This window comes from Dendronephthya gigantea, unplaced genomic scaffold (assembly GCF_004324835.1).
Source record: "Dendronephthya gigantea isolate DGI-Jeju-01 unplaced genomic scaffold, DenGig_1.0 000343F, whole genome shotgun sequence".
Taxonomy (NCBI): Eukaryota; Metazoa; Cnidaria; class Anthozoa; order Malacalcyonacea; family Nephtheidae; genus Dendronephthya; species Dendronephthya gigantea.
This window is the reverse complement of record NW_021163353.1, coordinates 34,537-50,805: the sequence shown is the minus strand read 5'-3', so window position 1 is coordinate 50,805 and position 16,269 is coordinate 34,537. Positions and strand designations below refer to the sequence as shown.

Here is a 16,269-nt window from a genome sequence, read left to right as displayed (position 1 = left end):
CTTGGGCTAGGATGTGCAAAAGAATCGAAGAAATAGCATTTAAACAACACTTATGAAAGTGCTAAGCGATAATCGTTGGTAAGCACGTGCTTAAGACAAACTCGAATAGGAACTAGGTCAGAATTTCGGCTTTTTGCCCGAATTTGTTTTCCATATTTTTATTATAATGAAATATTATTGCCGGTGATGCGATAATTCATATCATCAGGTATGTTTATATAAAAAATCGGCAAAAATCTTCTAAAGGCTCGATTTTGACGCTAAATATATCAAAATAGTACTGAATATTTGATCTAAACCACTGCAACCGGTTTTCGTTTGCATTTTGGGCAATATCCTAAGGATTAGGCCGCTTTGATGTGTAATATTGAATATATAAAACGCGTGAATAACATACCTGTGAATAGCTATGTATGCATGGCGGTAAAACGCCATATTTCCACTGGAATTTGCGATATTTAGCCTTGAAATTTACTACATTTGCGATTTTGTCAGTTTTTATATTTACTATTATTCCATGCCATGCCCAATTCGACAATATTCTGAAAGGTTCAGTAGTTTAATGTACCACATAATTCAAATGCTACAACAGTTTGAAAGATTTACTTGCCTTTTAAATTCCGACTTTCCTGCTCGATGGGGTTCTGAAGCTAGTGGGAAAATAAAGCCTTTTAATAATGATTGAACTGTAATTTTTTGTGAACTTCATCAGAGAAATAATCGAACAAATACACACATACTGTGATACATTGGCTTGGAATATGCTCCAAAACGTGTGAAATCGAACATTTGTTGTGCAATCACCTTGCAAATATCACAGAAACGGGATAAAAATTTGAATATAGATTAACCAATCTGATTGGTTTTTATTGAACCAATCGTGGAGTACAAAAATTGACCAATGACAAATTGACCTGTGCACAGAAATAACCAATCAAGTTGTCTTAATTTTGCTGAATTATGCAAGAGCCTACAGGCTATAAAACAGAGCCGTCTGCAACCGTTTTCTTCAGGTGAGTGAGTTCTTTCTTTTAGGTAGGATCAAGGTATGTGTAATTATTTTTTTAATAGAAGTAGATCCCCGTGGCCACTCTGTTAGCTAAGAATCTCTGTCCCCGTATCTGGAAACACGGCTCACTGCTTGTCTAACTGTGTTTTGCTCTTCGTTTTCTAGGGAGCTACTAATACTTTTTTTTGTGTTTTTCAGACAAAGACGATCGTAGTTTAGTTTCAGTATCCAACCCTAAGAAGCCACCCCAAACCCATGCCGTCAGTTAAACCCTAGCCACAATTGCCTTCAAGCTAATTGTGAACGCTTGCTTTTCTAGGAACAACTCACCATATTTTTTGTCGTTTCAGCTACAGAGTTAGTGGGTTGTGGGTTGTTGGATGTTGTGTCGTCGGTTGTGTGTTTTGTGTTGTACGTTCGTATTGTCTGCCAGTCGGTTTGCGAGTTGCCCTGTAGCTCTCGCTTTTTCCTGGCCACACAAAGAACACATTTTGGATACTCCTTTTTAGGAGATTGGGTTCGATTCCCATGAATGTGTCAATTTTGCGCTGATATCTAATGTGGTCCGTCTCTAATACAAAAGCACAACATCCAACGGACAATCTGCATCCTTTCACCACACCAACTACAAGTGTTGTCCTCATACAACAGAATGGAACTTCCAACAGAGTAAGGAGTAACCAATACCCAAGACGAAGTTCTCGTAACTTCTCAAACAGGACAGGATGCGGCACTTGAGGGATCCTCTCAGTTAGACGTCCGATCAGAGGATATTTCAAAGTGGTAAGCTGATTTAAACTTGTGATTACTGTGCGAATACTTCACCCATTTTAATAAATATGAGACCACTAAACTCATTGCTGTCTGCTCGTAAACGGCGCACACAGATAATTTCGATTTTATCTGGAAGTATTTTATCAAATCAACCAGAAATTGTGTTATCTCAAAGAAAAAACATTTACCTATTTGTATAAATTTAGTTCATTTCAAAAGCTTTCCTATAAGCCAAGATATTTATTGCCGAACTTGTACTTTTTAAAGTTGAATTTTAGAGAAGCGAAAATACGCAAAGCCTTCCAAAAATCTCGCCTAAAAACCTCCAAATATTTCTAGTATACATTGGGATCAATATTTTTATCTATTTTACTTGAAATACAGTCGCTTTGGCGATTTGTAGTGATATTTCCAACAAACGTGTTTACAAATGGAAACCGGAAAATGTGCATATAATTATCACCATATTGGCGAAAATTTGACAATTATGACTTCTAGGGACAATTTTACCCCGGAAATCGATTACCGGGCTTATTTTACCCCCACGGGGTAGGCAACGTTACGTTTTGATACCTCTAACCTCACGTGACAACCACATGTGCGTGCGGCTGAGCAACGCCTCGCTATACACAATAACAAATAAAAAAAGCTATATTTTTCGAGTTTTTCTGCCCATCCTGACTTAAAAACTATCAGAAAAGATAACTAAAGCTTTTTCAGTTTATATGTAACGGTTAAAAGACGACAGGTTAAAAAATAACGAAGAAAATAACGAAATTCCAAAGGCGAGTTATATTTCCGTTTGTAATCCCGTGTAATTTGATATGATTTTTAGAGCTGCACTGCAGTGTCAGGTTAACAGCAATATTGATTAATTTCTGGATTAAAACAGAAGCGATTGGGTTAAAGTATTTTTCTTCAGCTATATTTTGGTGTATTTTTGTGCTTTTAAATTAAACGGATTAATTTAAACAATAAAAAACCAAGATAATTTCATGATATCTGGTGATGGAAGGCATGACAAGAATTATGCCTACACAATATTTTGCTGTACAATTCGATATGTCATTCATTTTACACTGGTGTTATTAAAAATAGATTTATTTTTCTCCCTTTCCTATTATGTAATTGCCAATTACCAATATACAGGGGTTGGGGGTATTATGTGAATATGAAAGAAAACAGCCTGCATTTTGTTCTGTATATTCTTTTTGTTATAGAAGTCACAAAATACATGCTGTTACTATACAGTATAGGGCCTTGTGATTCATATACAATTATAGTTTCAATTGTGTGAAAGTGATGTTCTTGTAATCTCAATTGTAGATTCTATTGCATATAGAACATATCTTTGAGAATTGAAGTTTATGGCGGTTCCTCAGGTATGTTCTAGCAATTCACTGAAGTACTATTTGTTCGCTAAGGAATGTTGTCCCACGGTAGCGGTACGCACGAACCTGCATGGGATATCACAATGCTGATAGCCTCACAACTATGGACAATAATATACTAGAAATACATGCATGCAGCAACCCCTCGCTATTTTAAACCAAGTACACAATTTCCTGAGTTAACCTGACCTAAACTTATATTATGAAATGACACAAAACTCAAATCAGTCTTATTATATTTTACCGAGTATATTATAGCTAATGTTTCCATCATTCGATACAAAAATAATCATAAAGCTAGTCTAAACATTGCCCGTTCAATTTAGTGTAAACATTGCCCGCTGCATTATACCATGCCAGCAATTAAGTAACGGTTTAAAATCGAAGTTTCGAACGATTAAAACAGTACAAAATCTTCACAGACAAAGAAAAATTAAACTTCATATGTTATTTTATTCTGTATTTTGCAGTCGACAACGGCGGCAAAAAGTTTTATACTTTATAAATATAGTGTATATTTTTGATACCAAAATTCAAATTACACTTTCAAAAACACTTTTTGAAGTTAAAGCAAAGGTGTAATAGCCTTTCACAGGTTTATGCGTTTGCATAAAAAGCTGAAAATTTAACAAATAAACGGCATACAAAGCTGAAAAGTATACAAATACGGCTCATTCTTATCGCGAAACAAATTACGAAATAAACAAAGTAAACACGTACATTATGTCTTTGAGAACATTTATAAGTTTGCTGATTATGAATTATTGTTCATCTTTGCTAACTGTCATGCTTCATATATCTTGTTTCTTCTCGTTTTACTTTCTTTGCACAAAGTTTATGAAACGCTTTTACAAAACTGTTTACGAAATGACAGTTAATATAAATTGCTGACGTTCTCATTGAAATACAAAATTTCTGTCTTAGCCAATCAGAACGTTCGTTGATTACCAGACGTTACTCGCGCATGCGCATAACTTACAAAACCACCCAACGTCGACCGTCCATGACAAAGAATTTGGACAACTTCGGATTCGCCTATGTTCTACCGGGTTTCGGGTGTAATTCCTAATCTCCGAGCGGAATTAGTACCCTCGCAGGCGCTCCGCGCCCGCTCGGGGATTAATTTACTTGTTCCTTGTTTCTCAATTTTAGATCAAATAAATTATGGCAACCCAGGAATCGCTAACAATTATTACCTTTCTCTTATCACTGACTACACCTCCATCCATCGCTGTGCCATACATGGATTTGATGGACTGACATACCAAGCAAGGTAAATATTGCAGGCTACATGGTATATGTTCAGTTTATTATTATGTCATATTAAGACTGTTGGACATTATATTTTTATTCAGTAATTCCCCTATATGGGAATGTGATAAAATTCGAAGTTAACGCCCAGTAAAGATTTCACAAAATCAATTGAAATAACGCTGTACCTCGACTGGTTTCAATTCTGGAGGCCCCATATATGGCACAATTATCTGCATTATCGTTTCATTTTTGTTGATGATTGTTTCGATGGTGTTTTGGTGCCGGAAGATAGAATAATTGATACTAATTATCGCCCCCCGTACTGAAGACACATAACATCCCAGATAATAGCAACAAGTGTTGGGAATGCGGATAAGTCGACAGGACATGGTCGCTTAAATGAGGCAGCTTCTTGATCTGCACGGAAAAATTACCAGGACCAATGCATTTAAATTGACTTCGGCAAGAAAGATGTTGTCGGAGCGATTTCACTCAAAGTCGCCGTAATTATAATTAGTGGGTGAAGACCTACTCTGTATCCTATAGTTCCGACGGGCAAAAATTCGCTCATTACAAAATAAATGGATTAGTCAGGGTTAGCTGGATTAATAAGCAAGGCTCCTACAGATTACCCTCTCACGTTATATGCATCACATCATTTCCATGCGGTCATATATAACTTTTAATGTGTGACTAAGATTAATTGTTTAACAAATTACTCATTTCATTAGAGACTCACTAGTGGAAAATGTCCTATCACCAACTGTAACCGCGCTTTACACCCGCATTCATCCAAAGACATGGTACGCAACATATCTTTGAGAATTGAAGTTTATAGCTGTTCTTCAGGTATGTTCTAGCAATTCACGGGGAATCCAGCATATCATTATGAGGAACAAAGCTATCATAGCGGTATATACTCAGGGCTATCACAATCAAGTTTAGTGTTATCGCTTGATTTTAATGTTTGCTGCACGGTCGGATTCCCACATTTAAAAGAAAATCAAGCGAAAAGTTTTACACGTACAAAAGTATATGGAACTGTTCTTTAATTTATCGGAAGAACTAGCGCGTTTTTAACCCACCACATGTGTCAATGAGGATGCATATTCGTTCGATGTGATCGCCTGATAGGAGAGATACGTTACTGAGTTTGATTGCTATCGAGGGATAGGGGGGGGCTTTATTAAGAAGAACTGTTAAAAAGCTAGAGCAGTATAAGGATTATCACTAACCTATTTTCAGTTGATCAGGTAACCATTCATACAGGACTTCAAACTAAAGGTGATTCCAAAAAACAACGTAGTTTCCACTCAGATCTTTTTCCATTGCAAATGCGCGCATCTCAGATTCGAGAGCCCCAGAAGTTCCTCTCACGTCTGTCACATTGAAAAAAAAATAAATTGTTTCAAACTCATTTACGAGAACAGTTTAGAGAAAGAGGTCAGGACTATTGAATTTGTCTTGTTATACTCATAGCGACAGGAAATCCTCCATTACCTTTTCATTTCCTATATTTTCAACGGAAACTAACCTTAGCTTTGAGACTCACCTTGTAATTCCAAATCAGGCTTACGCTTCAATCTTGACTGAATCTGTAAAAAAGATCCGTTTAAATACCATTGCTTTTTCATCTTTCAAACGACTAGAACATTTTCCCATTTTCTTAATATGAACACTTACTTGTAATAAAACAACTGGATTTAAATTCTTACATCTTTCCTGGATTTGAATCCTATTTTTGTCCTGCAATGCGAGAGATATCCTTCAAGTTGATTCCTTGACGTTCCTCTCGCTTTTCCAGAGCTCTAACAGACAAGTATAGCACGTGAAATAACAGGCTTATACGTACATACAAGCATGCATTATGAAATTTTGGAACACGATTTGTTGCCTTAAAACGTACTCTGCAAGCTTTACAGTGTCACGAATTGATAAATGATCTTCTTTAGTCTCTGGTGGCTGAAGGAAAGATAAAAACTTTCCAACAAAATTGTTTCTTTACAAAAAGGTTTTACACTTCTGAATGAATTACCTTTTAATTATTTCGTCAGTGGGACAGTTTAAGGATGAATGATGGAGTTTAGTTACCAAAGCAGTTGATACCACTTAGTCACTATTACATAATTGTTTATGAACCAAAACTTACGAACAGGAAATCTCGCATTTAAACTTTATTGTATATTTTAGACATTAAAAACCATAACTACTTTAATACGAACATTATTCTCACAAGTAATGCCATTGCTGTTGGATGACCAGTTGTCCAGAGAGCCACAAGATGTCCACTCAATTGCCTATATGCCAACAATAAAGATTATAAATTACTTATGGAGTATGCTTGTTAGTCTCAATTGAACTATTTACAGATGGCTAGTATATAGAGGATTATAAAATCACAAGTTTTAAGATGAATCTAAGAATGTTGCTAAACTACAACTCAGGTGCTCCGGATGGAATCGAAGCTATACATCTGCAACAATTTGTTAATATATCACACTAATTCGGGTTTTAAACGGTCTTAATTTCGCGTGGTATTATTATACACACTTCAAATTCAAGCCAGGAACAGTTGATGGAAAAATGAGTCAACTATACGTTCTCAGTGACAAGAGCATTGCGCCGGCATCGCAAAAGCGATTCCTACCGGAGGATCTATAGTTGACTCATTTTTCCATCAACTGTTCCTGGCTTGAATTTGAAGTGTGTATAATACCTCTCGAAATTAAGACCCTTTAAAACCTCTTAAATATCAACTGAAATAATATGTACATTCATCACTGCTAAAAAAATGCAGAACGTTATAAATGACGTTTGTCAAAAGCAGAAAATTCTCAATGGAGGAATGAATGAATAAAACGTACCTCGATTATCGCCTTCAGAACCATGCCAGCACCTTTCACAATTGTTGTCGACGGATGCTGAAATTGTTGAGGAACGAATTCAAAACCACGATTGGTAAGAACCATTAGCGGGGCAATAGTAAAACATACATAAGCGAAGAAATGGTACAATTGGTACTATTTATTGCAGTTTTATCGTAAACTTACCTGAAACAATCGATAAATGCAATGACCCATTTCAAGACAAACAAATAACAGACTTCATGAGTTGCTCCCATGCATGGGTCAAGCTAGTGGACGTGGTAAACTTCACCAAAAATGTAAAGAGAGAAAGGCAATTTAATCAACTTTCAACGTCAGTCAAAGAGCCATAAACTACCAAGAAGGCAAGTTGAATGAAAACTCCTCAAATTTCTTTGTAGCATACCTGCAACTTTCTCCAGTAATTTCCCAAACTGTTCATCGTCTGTTGTCTCACTAAGAGGAGTATGCAATAGTCGATTTATTATAACAGACCACATCAGTTGATTCAAAATATTAGAAGCAATCACACCTTACTATTAGTTTAACATGAATGTCCAACTGCACCCCCCATTATTTTGATATATTGCAAAGCAACCAGAACTTTACCTGTAAAGAGGACACAGAGCAAACGCCAGAAAATCAAGCAATCAACTTATACCTAAAACCCCAGTAGAACGATTCTAGAAGAAAAGTTTTCATGGTTAATCTATTTCTTGTGTTAATTAGAAAGGTAGTCCAAATTAGAAAGGCAGTTGCTACAAATCACTTGCTGAGTTTTGCAAGGGAATTTCTCTTCCAAAACAAGGCTGTATACATACAAGAGGGATGGAAAAATAAAATGCATGGGTTCAGCATAGATTATAGGCCAACACCGCACATCTTACCACATTTATCGTGAGAATTCCCAACAAACTGCTTAGAAATTTTTCACAGGATAACAGAGAGCTTTTGTTTATCTGTTCTTCTCGAATGTCATAGTTATCGTGCGTTGGCTATATAAAACAACAGAATTGGTTTCGATAAAACTGGATCCTGTTAACATGCAAATTTCAAAGTTGGCTGAGTTTACGTATTTCGTTTCTTGCATCTATTTAGCTCGGAAATTTCGCCGCTGTATTCTTAACGAAATACTCTATTTTAAATTTAAATATGTCCGGTCTGACCATTTTGGCCGCTTAAAGGAAAGCCCTGTCTTTACCTGCATCAGAGAACACAACATGTCGACAGCGGCGTGAGTCACGGCTTCATTATTCCTCTTCAAAGCTTTCACAGTTTTCACACCAACCTTCTCACGCAAGTGAACTGGTTGAGTAAACAGCGTGTGTTGTGGTTAAAGATAAACGTTTCTCACCTAGTGAGCGTTGTGAAAGCGCGAAACCTGCTTTGGATCGAACCCAACTTCTCAAATCGTGAAACAGTGCTTCGAGATCTTTATCTCATATTTTGTTTTGGTCTCCTGCAAATAGACGAAACTTTTTACCTATTTTATGTATATATAGGACACCTGCGAAGGTAATAGCACTCAGAATATGTATATTTTAGGGTTGAACACTAAATAAATTTATTGGCAAAGATATACAATACCTTCGTGAGCAATGAGCATTGTGATGGCATTAATGATAAGTCTTTCTTTATTCTCCGACAAAAGTCCCTACAAAATATTTAAAATCGTTTGAAATATATATTGGAGTTTAAAAGACTTAATATTCCGGCCGTACTTCTGCCGGGAAAATTTCAAAACTACCATTTCATGGATTCGGACCCAGTCAACTCAGCAACCAGAGTTACGCAGCCTAGTACCTAGGCTTCATAACGTTCCTTATACGCGGCGAGGCGGGAACTGAGAGGCCTAGAACAAAATGTTTTGTATTTTGGCTAAAGTGGGGACTTTTTGTCCCCACTTTCTGTATTGAGGTCAGTTTACGATCTACGACGCGGTTAACTGGCCTTGTTCGACGTCGTTAGTCAAACATTTGCTTGAAATAAGCTACGGGATATTGATTATACTGCCAGGAGTCGAAATATTCATACAAACGTTTCAATGTCGCCGTCAACGCTATCGACTATCAAGTAAACTCGAGTCCGTACGTACATGTTTATGATTATAATAAACTTCAATCCACCAATTTAAATTATTCTCGCTTCCTTTATAACGGTTACTGTTGTAAATTGCAAACATTTACTTTAATAACAATTCTAATTTCAAGTTCACAACATTAAACGGGCCGTTAAGATTAGAAAATATTTTGTGTTAGGCCTCTCGCGCGCGTTTCATTCGGTGACGTGACGAAAATATAAAACACGCGCAATGAGAGGCCTGGGACTAGGCTGGAGTTACGGCGGTTTTTAGGGAGTACTATTAGTGTTTTGTGTACATTTGTGCACAGAACAGTAGCAGGATAGGGTATTTTTATTAAAGTCATACTTTTTGCCTTTGGCTATACTGGATAAACCAGTTTAAATGTACCGTGTTGTTTGCAGACGTTTTAAACCTTGCTAAATGTTTTCAATTAGCAGCCGAAATGGGCAAATGTTTTCATTTAACGTAACTATGCAGCCTAGCAATCGTTTAGTTCACACTAAAGGCTGCTTTCTACTTACGCGTTTTTTATACGCATGTACACATACGGAGAATTTTAAATGCTTTTAAATTTTTATTAATTAACATGCATCTAGGTCGATTTATTCACTTAGTTTTTTCAAAGGTAACATGTATAAGGATTTAGATTTTTACGTGCGTGTACGTGCGTATGAAAAACACGTGAGTGGAAAACAGCCTTAATCCAAATTTTGACAGAACATTAAAACTCAATAAAAAGGCAATAATATTCTCTACACAGGATTTTGTCTGCAGAAAAGTACAAGATAAGAAGTTGTCAACTTACGTTTTGGGTGACTGCATGAAGTAGACCACAGTAGGAAATATTGCAGTAAAATCTGTACACAGCTTCGGTTAAATTTCCTGCAAGGAACCAGTCATAAGACAATATAAGCTTTTGGAGATATTTCAAAAATGTAAAGTGAAATAAAAAGAGAAATATTTCACCTGGAGACGCAGCGAGGAATTTAAATGACTGCTTTCTACTTCTTCGTCAACAACATTATACAATGGACCCCAACGATAACCTTGAAAAATATATCATCTTAAAAAAACAATTCTTCTTTTGCTGTATGTGATGTATTGAACTGGCTAATAGGAATAATGCTATTTGCTGATACCTGACGAGAAGTGTAATTGTTGGTGTGTTATATGAGATCACATACGTCAGCAGGAGTATGAAATGAGGGATCGTATTTAGGGTAATCATAGCAGTACGAGATTTTCATCAGGAAAATTTTGACCATAATTTTCGCTCAATCATCTATGAATAAGCGTACAGTACTTCTCTTCGTTGGGGTCGTTTTTACGCAAACATCTCTGTTTCAACTGGCTCTAACACCGTCTAGCAAACCAGCCAATAATGTTTCCCTAGATTGAGTGAAAGACAAACATTCAAAACAAGAAATATTTTTTATTGCTTCATACAAAATTTGCTTTCTTACACTACCTGTCAGGAGACGAGTAATTTCTCAGCCGACCGCTTGTGTATTCCAGCCCGAACAGCTGAGGATGGTTTCGATAGCGAATTATTGAAAATATCTGACAGAAAAAGAAGTTTGAAAACTATGATATACTATACGCTATATACGGTATATTCTGGAAAGTAACTGCAAAAATAAAACTATTTTAACTCGGCTGGATACTTTTTTTGCAATTGAACATGTTCAAAATGGAAACGTGAAATAAGAAAGACGATAAAAGCAGTAAACTTGAATCCAGATCAGAAGACATGGAGTGTTTGGAGTGTTTGGAGTGTTTTCTTTCAAGGTCAGATATGAACAATTACTGGAACTGACATGGAATGTCGCATGACTTAATGAGCTAAGGGGATGAAGGGTGACGATATTGTACGTTTCTAAGAAACACAGCGTTCTTTGAACAGGATCCTAAATTTGAGAGTGTCAAAACGATTTTAAAATGAGAAAAAGGATAGACTCTTAGAAGAATTTTATTAACAACATAACTCACTTTACTCCGAGGAGTTTCTTTATAGACGCTGAATTCTGACATTGATGTGATATGGTCGTCATCACTGAAACGAAAAATTTGTCATTTACTGTCATATCTCACATTCTTTACACAGGACAAACGAAATACTGTCTTAATAATATATCATTCAACTGTATTTATAAATTTGTTTTAAAAAACGACTCCACTTTGATGGAACTTTTCTTTTGCTAAAAACCGAGGCAAAAGAAATAACAAATACAGCTCAAAGTAAATTACAGACCTGGAAAGAATTTTGTCAAAAACGGTTAAAACGTAAACAAATAAAGTAACCTGAATATAAGTCATTTTGTCATTTACTTAAAATTTGTTTACTTAAAATGTTCACATACTTTATCGTAACACCAACATTATTTAAAGAAGATTCCATCAACTTTTTCAGCAATTCCTGTCTCCTCTCTGATGTGAAAAGATGCTGGAAAACAAAAGCAAAATTGTGCACAAAATGTAAAACTTCAATTTACAGAAATAACCGGTATCTTATCCTTTTTTTATTATAAGGTTGGTACTAGCAACATCTGGTACATACCACTGTGCTAAAACCACCACAGACAACAACAAATCCCCTAGGATAATCTGAGACCTAAGTATAGAAATGGAATGAAAGCCTGAGTTGAATTATTCAAATCACAAATATTCAAATGTCTTGCAATATCAAGTATATATATATATATATATATATATATATATATATATATATATATATATATATATATATATATATATATATATATATGAACACACAGGTAAGTTATCAAGAAACTTGAAAACAATAATAGTACCTCTAACGTCACTGGAACCTTTCGTTCACTCCAATGTAATTTATAACCACTAATCTTCTGCACAAAAATATGGCATATGTTGATGTGGAAATAGTTTGGAAACATTAGCTTTAGCTAGCTTATCACTTTATAAAGAACCCACTTATTAAATTAGAAATGGAATATGGGTCTAATTTTTGAAAGAGAGAGGGGGGGCGGCATTGATACCATGATGAATCACAGGTAGCCCGCTATTGGATTTGTTTTAGTTAAATATTAAATACATTCTATGCAAAACGACATGAAGTGTCCTTTCCTTCACTCACTGCTGACATATTATCGCAGGCGCCAATTCGTGCGGTGCAGTGTAACCTTTATGTATATATTAATATAAGGTTGGCAACTCTTTGTCGTATTTTCACTTTTACGAATTACATACACAAACTTACACATCAAAATACTCGTACTTAAACACAAAAATATACACAAAAAACAAAATTTATGTAAGAACTGACTCTCCTAAAACATTTCCGAAACATTTGTTTGTCTTTAAAGCCATTGCAAATATGTGAAATTTACGAAAATACAAACACTTTTTGGTTGAATTTTTTGAAAAGCCGTCGGGATCCCATCACCCTGCCCTACGTCACAGCAAACACGCAATATGATTGGCTTAGTTTTGAATTTTGAAATTTGTTTACGTTAACGGACTCAACCAGCCAATCATATTGCGTGTTTGCTGTGACGTAGGGCAGGGTGATGGGATCCCGACGGCTTTTCAAAAAATTCAACCAAAAAGTGTTTGTATTTTCGTAAATTTCACATATTTGCAATGGCTTTAAAGACAAACAAATGTTTCGGAAATGTTTTAAGAGAGTCAGTTCTTACATAGATTTTGTTTTTTGTGTATATTTTTGTGTTTAAGTACGAGTATTTTCATGTATAAGTTTGTGTATGTAATTCGTAAAAGTGAAAATACGACAAAGAGTTGCCAACCTTATATTAATATATACATAAAGGTTACACTGCACCGCACGAATTGGCGCCTGCGATAATATGTCAGCAGTGAATGAAGGAAGGGACACTTCATGTCGTTTTGCATAGAATGTATTTAATATTTAAGTAAAACAAATCCAATAGCGGGCTACCTGTGGATGAATTACGATTTGGAATTCATCGTGAATAGTTTCATTTTATACAACTGGAACGATAAGTCCTGACAAAAATCCCTATTAAGCTTGAAGCAAAAATAGTTCCCCGTACTAATCCTAATGCAGCCTCTTTGATGTCTTTCTACGCTGTTTCATCCTGAGGCTGCAGCAACAAAGACAATTTACAGTGATTAGATGTAATTATATGTCTCTAGATGTTCCTATAAATACCTTGCAGTCTCTATATAATTACCTTACATGTTCTTTACACGACGGCTTGACGTATCGCTTGAGAGGATCTACTGGACAGTGGCAATCTGGAATTGATAAATGAAATATATATCCTTTTACTTCACTGATGCGTTTGCATTCACGACTCCCGTGTAAAACGATCCAATTTGCGGATATATAGTTGGGTTCAGGTCAGGAAGCTTTCACTGATAAGAGAGAGTTTTCTATTGAAGTACAGTATCAGCCCATCACGAATGAAGAGGCAAATTGGAGTGGAGAAATGAAACCGTCTGAAAAGGATTGTATGAGTACCTTCTCGATTATATGCAAAACATCGCAAACTTTCGGTGAATCAGAGGATGCAATAACGTCGACCAGAAGCTGGACAGCTCGGATCTGCACAAAAATATCCCGATCTTTCGCAATGTGGTCTAAATGTGGCAACACTGAATTCTCAAGTATTTCTGCCTGTAAAAAACAAGGAGTTACAAAACTAGAAAAAGATTCAAATATCGCTAATGTACGGTGGCCCAGAGGTGCAAAACACAAACGCAAATTCAAAACACAAACGCAAATTCAAAAACACAAACGCAAATTCAAAAACATAAACGCAAATTCAAAAACATAAACGCAAATCATGAAAGCACGAACGCAAATTTAAAACAGAAACGCAAATTCAAAACACGAACGCAAATTCAAAACACGAACGCAAATTCAAAACACAAACGCAAATTCAAAACACAAACGCAAATTCAAAAACATAAACGCAAATTCAAAAAAAAAACGCAAATCATGAAAGCACGAACGCAAATTCAAAACAGAAACGCAAATTCAAAACACGAACGCAAATTCAAAACACGAACGCAAATTCAAAACACAAACGCAAATTCAAAACACAAACGCAAATTCAAAAGACAAACGCAAATATTTAATTATTTATCCAAATCCAAAACGAGCTAGCGCACCACAAATTTAAAGTCAACAAGGATAAGTCTATTAATATGATTGTTGCAAAGTATAATACATTTATAAATGCATTTTTGTCTTTTAACCTAGTAAAATATAAAATTATTGATATGGAGGAAGCGATCCGTTTTTACTACGGAAGAAATTTTAAGTACAAAACGATACTGGAATGTTTAGAAAAATATCATGATATCAAAATATGTAAAAGAGCGCTCATCACCAGATTACAGGAGTATGGTTTGGGAAGAAGAAGATACAACGCGAATGAAGAACAAGTTAGGGAATGCGTTCAAAGAGAACTACATGAAAATGGCAACCTCTTAGGATACAGATCAATGTGGAGGAAACTGCAATCAAAACATGGCATGCGTGTGCGCCGTTCAACAGCTCAAAGTATCTTAAAGGTGCTTGATCCTGAAGGTTGTGCAGTAAGAAAAGCTCATAAGCTGCAGCGGAGGGAGTATTTAAATCCTGGTCCAAACTTTACCTGGCATGCCGATGGGTACGATAAACTCAAACAGTTTGGGTTTCCCATTCACGGCTGCATTGATGGGTTTAGCAGGCGATTATGTGGTTAGAGATCGTTCGAACAAATAACGACCCTCGGGTCATTGGAGGATTATTTCTTAATTGTGTTAAATCCCAAAACGGTTGCCCAACAATTCTACGAACGGACAAAAGGACTGAAAATGGTATAATGGCCACTGCTCAGTGCTACTTACGTCGAAACCACAGAGATCACTATAATAGGATAAAAGCACATCGCTATGAATCGTCACACAGCAACCAGCGTATAGAGGCGTGGTGGGCCATGCTACGTCGGTCGTGGGCATCGTGGTGGATTAATTTTTTTAAAGATTTGGTAGACAGAGGTATTGTTAACACAAGCAATATACTTCAGCTGGAATGTCTTTGGTTTTATTTCATTAAAATGATGAGGGATTCCCTAAAGGCTATTAAGGAGTCCTGGAATGCCCATTATGTGAGAAAATCCAGATACCACACTACTCATGGCATTTCTGATCAACTTTTTTTCTTGCCCGAGTCAGTTGGCGCGGTTGATCATAAGGTGGAGTGCCTGCAACATGATATCCAAGCGATCGAAGGCAGCGTTGCCGTGGAAGATGACGAAATACACAAAGTAATATTTTAATTATTTTTCAATATTACAACTGCAGGAGCCAACAACATGGAAAGATTCTCTCAATAATTATGAACTGCTGATTGCAGCAGCCCAAGTGTGAACCAAGAAAAAACAACGAAAAAATCTAACAAACTAAGTGAATTCATATTCCAACGTAGTATAAAACAAGTAGGGACCTTAAGCAACGAGAACACGAAAGAAAAACCACTTCAAAAACTTAGGCATATAAAACATAGGCATATAAAAAACGCGTAACTGGAAAGCAGCTCTTAAGCTGACCTTTATCCTTACTGGTAAATGGGAGTACGAAAGTACAGTTAACGTCCAGGACGTCAACGTTATCGTTGCTTAAGTTGCCTAATATAAGCCATAGAATTATATAGGAAACACTTTTTTACAATAGGAGGAGTGATTGTATAGTGTCGCGGAGGTGTTTGCCAAGTAGGTATTATAAAAATATTCCTATAGGTCATATGGAACAACCAACCTTTCTGTAGATTCAACTGCCCAAGCATCGAACTAAGCTCCTAAGGATTATTAGCGGGTCGAAACGTGTTCATCAAACGTGACTGCTTTCGATGTTGAGACATCTTATCCGACAGGACCAGGATTA

General features: G+C 36.1%; 4 long non-coding RNA genes across 4 annotated transcripts; all 4 read right to left on the bottom strand.

The window, feature by feature from the left end:
* Positions 1-6,684: 6,684 nt before the first annotated feature.
* On the bottom strand, positions 6,685-8,916 carry LOC114542259. Its single transcript, XR_003689546.1, has 3 exons — positions 8,880-8,916; positions 8,647-8,751; positions 6,685-6,725 (listed from the first exon to the last, which is right to left on the bottom strand). It is a non-coding gene; the product is annotated as an uncharacterized LOC114542259 (long non-coding RNA).
* Positions 7,545-8,220, bottom strand: LOC114542257. Its single transcript, XR_003689545.1, has 4 exons — positions 8,180-8,220; positions 7,902-7,975; positions 7,699-7,748; positions 7,545-7,578 (listed from the first exon to the last, which is right to left on the bottom strand). It is a non-coding gene; the product is annotated as an uncharacterized LOC114542257 (long non-coding RNA).
* LOC114542260 lies at positions 8,911-10,382 on the bottom strand. Its single transcript, XR_003689547.1, has 3 exons — positions 10,342-10,382; positions 10,181-10,257; positions 8,911-8,946 (listed from the first exon to the last, which is right to left on the bottom strand). It is a non-coding gene; the product is annotated as an uncharacterized LOC114542260 (long non-coding RNA).
* On the bottom strand, positions 10,377-13,895 carry LOC114542256. Its single transcript, XR_003689544.1, has 9 exons — positions 13,859-13,895; positions 13,569-13,632; positions 12,186-12,242; positions 11,933-11,986; positions 11,736-11,818; positions 11,365-11,428; positions 10,844-10,935; positions 10,515-10,764; positions 10,377-10,421 (listed from the first exon to the last, which is right to left on the bottom strand). It is a non-coding gene; the product is annotated as an uncharacterized LOC114542256 (long non-coding RNA).
* Between the last annotated feature and the right edge of the window lie 2,374 nt (positions 13,896-16,269).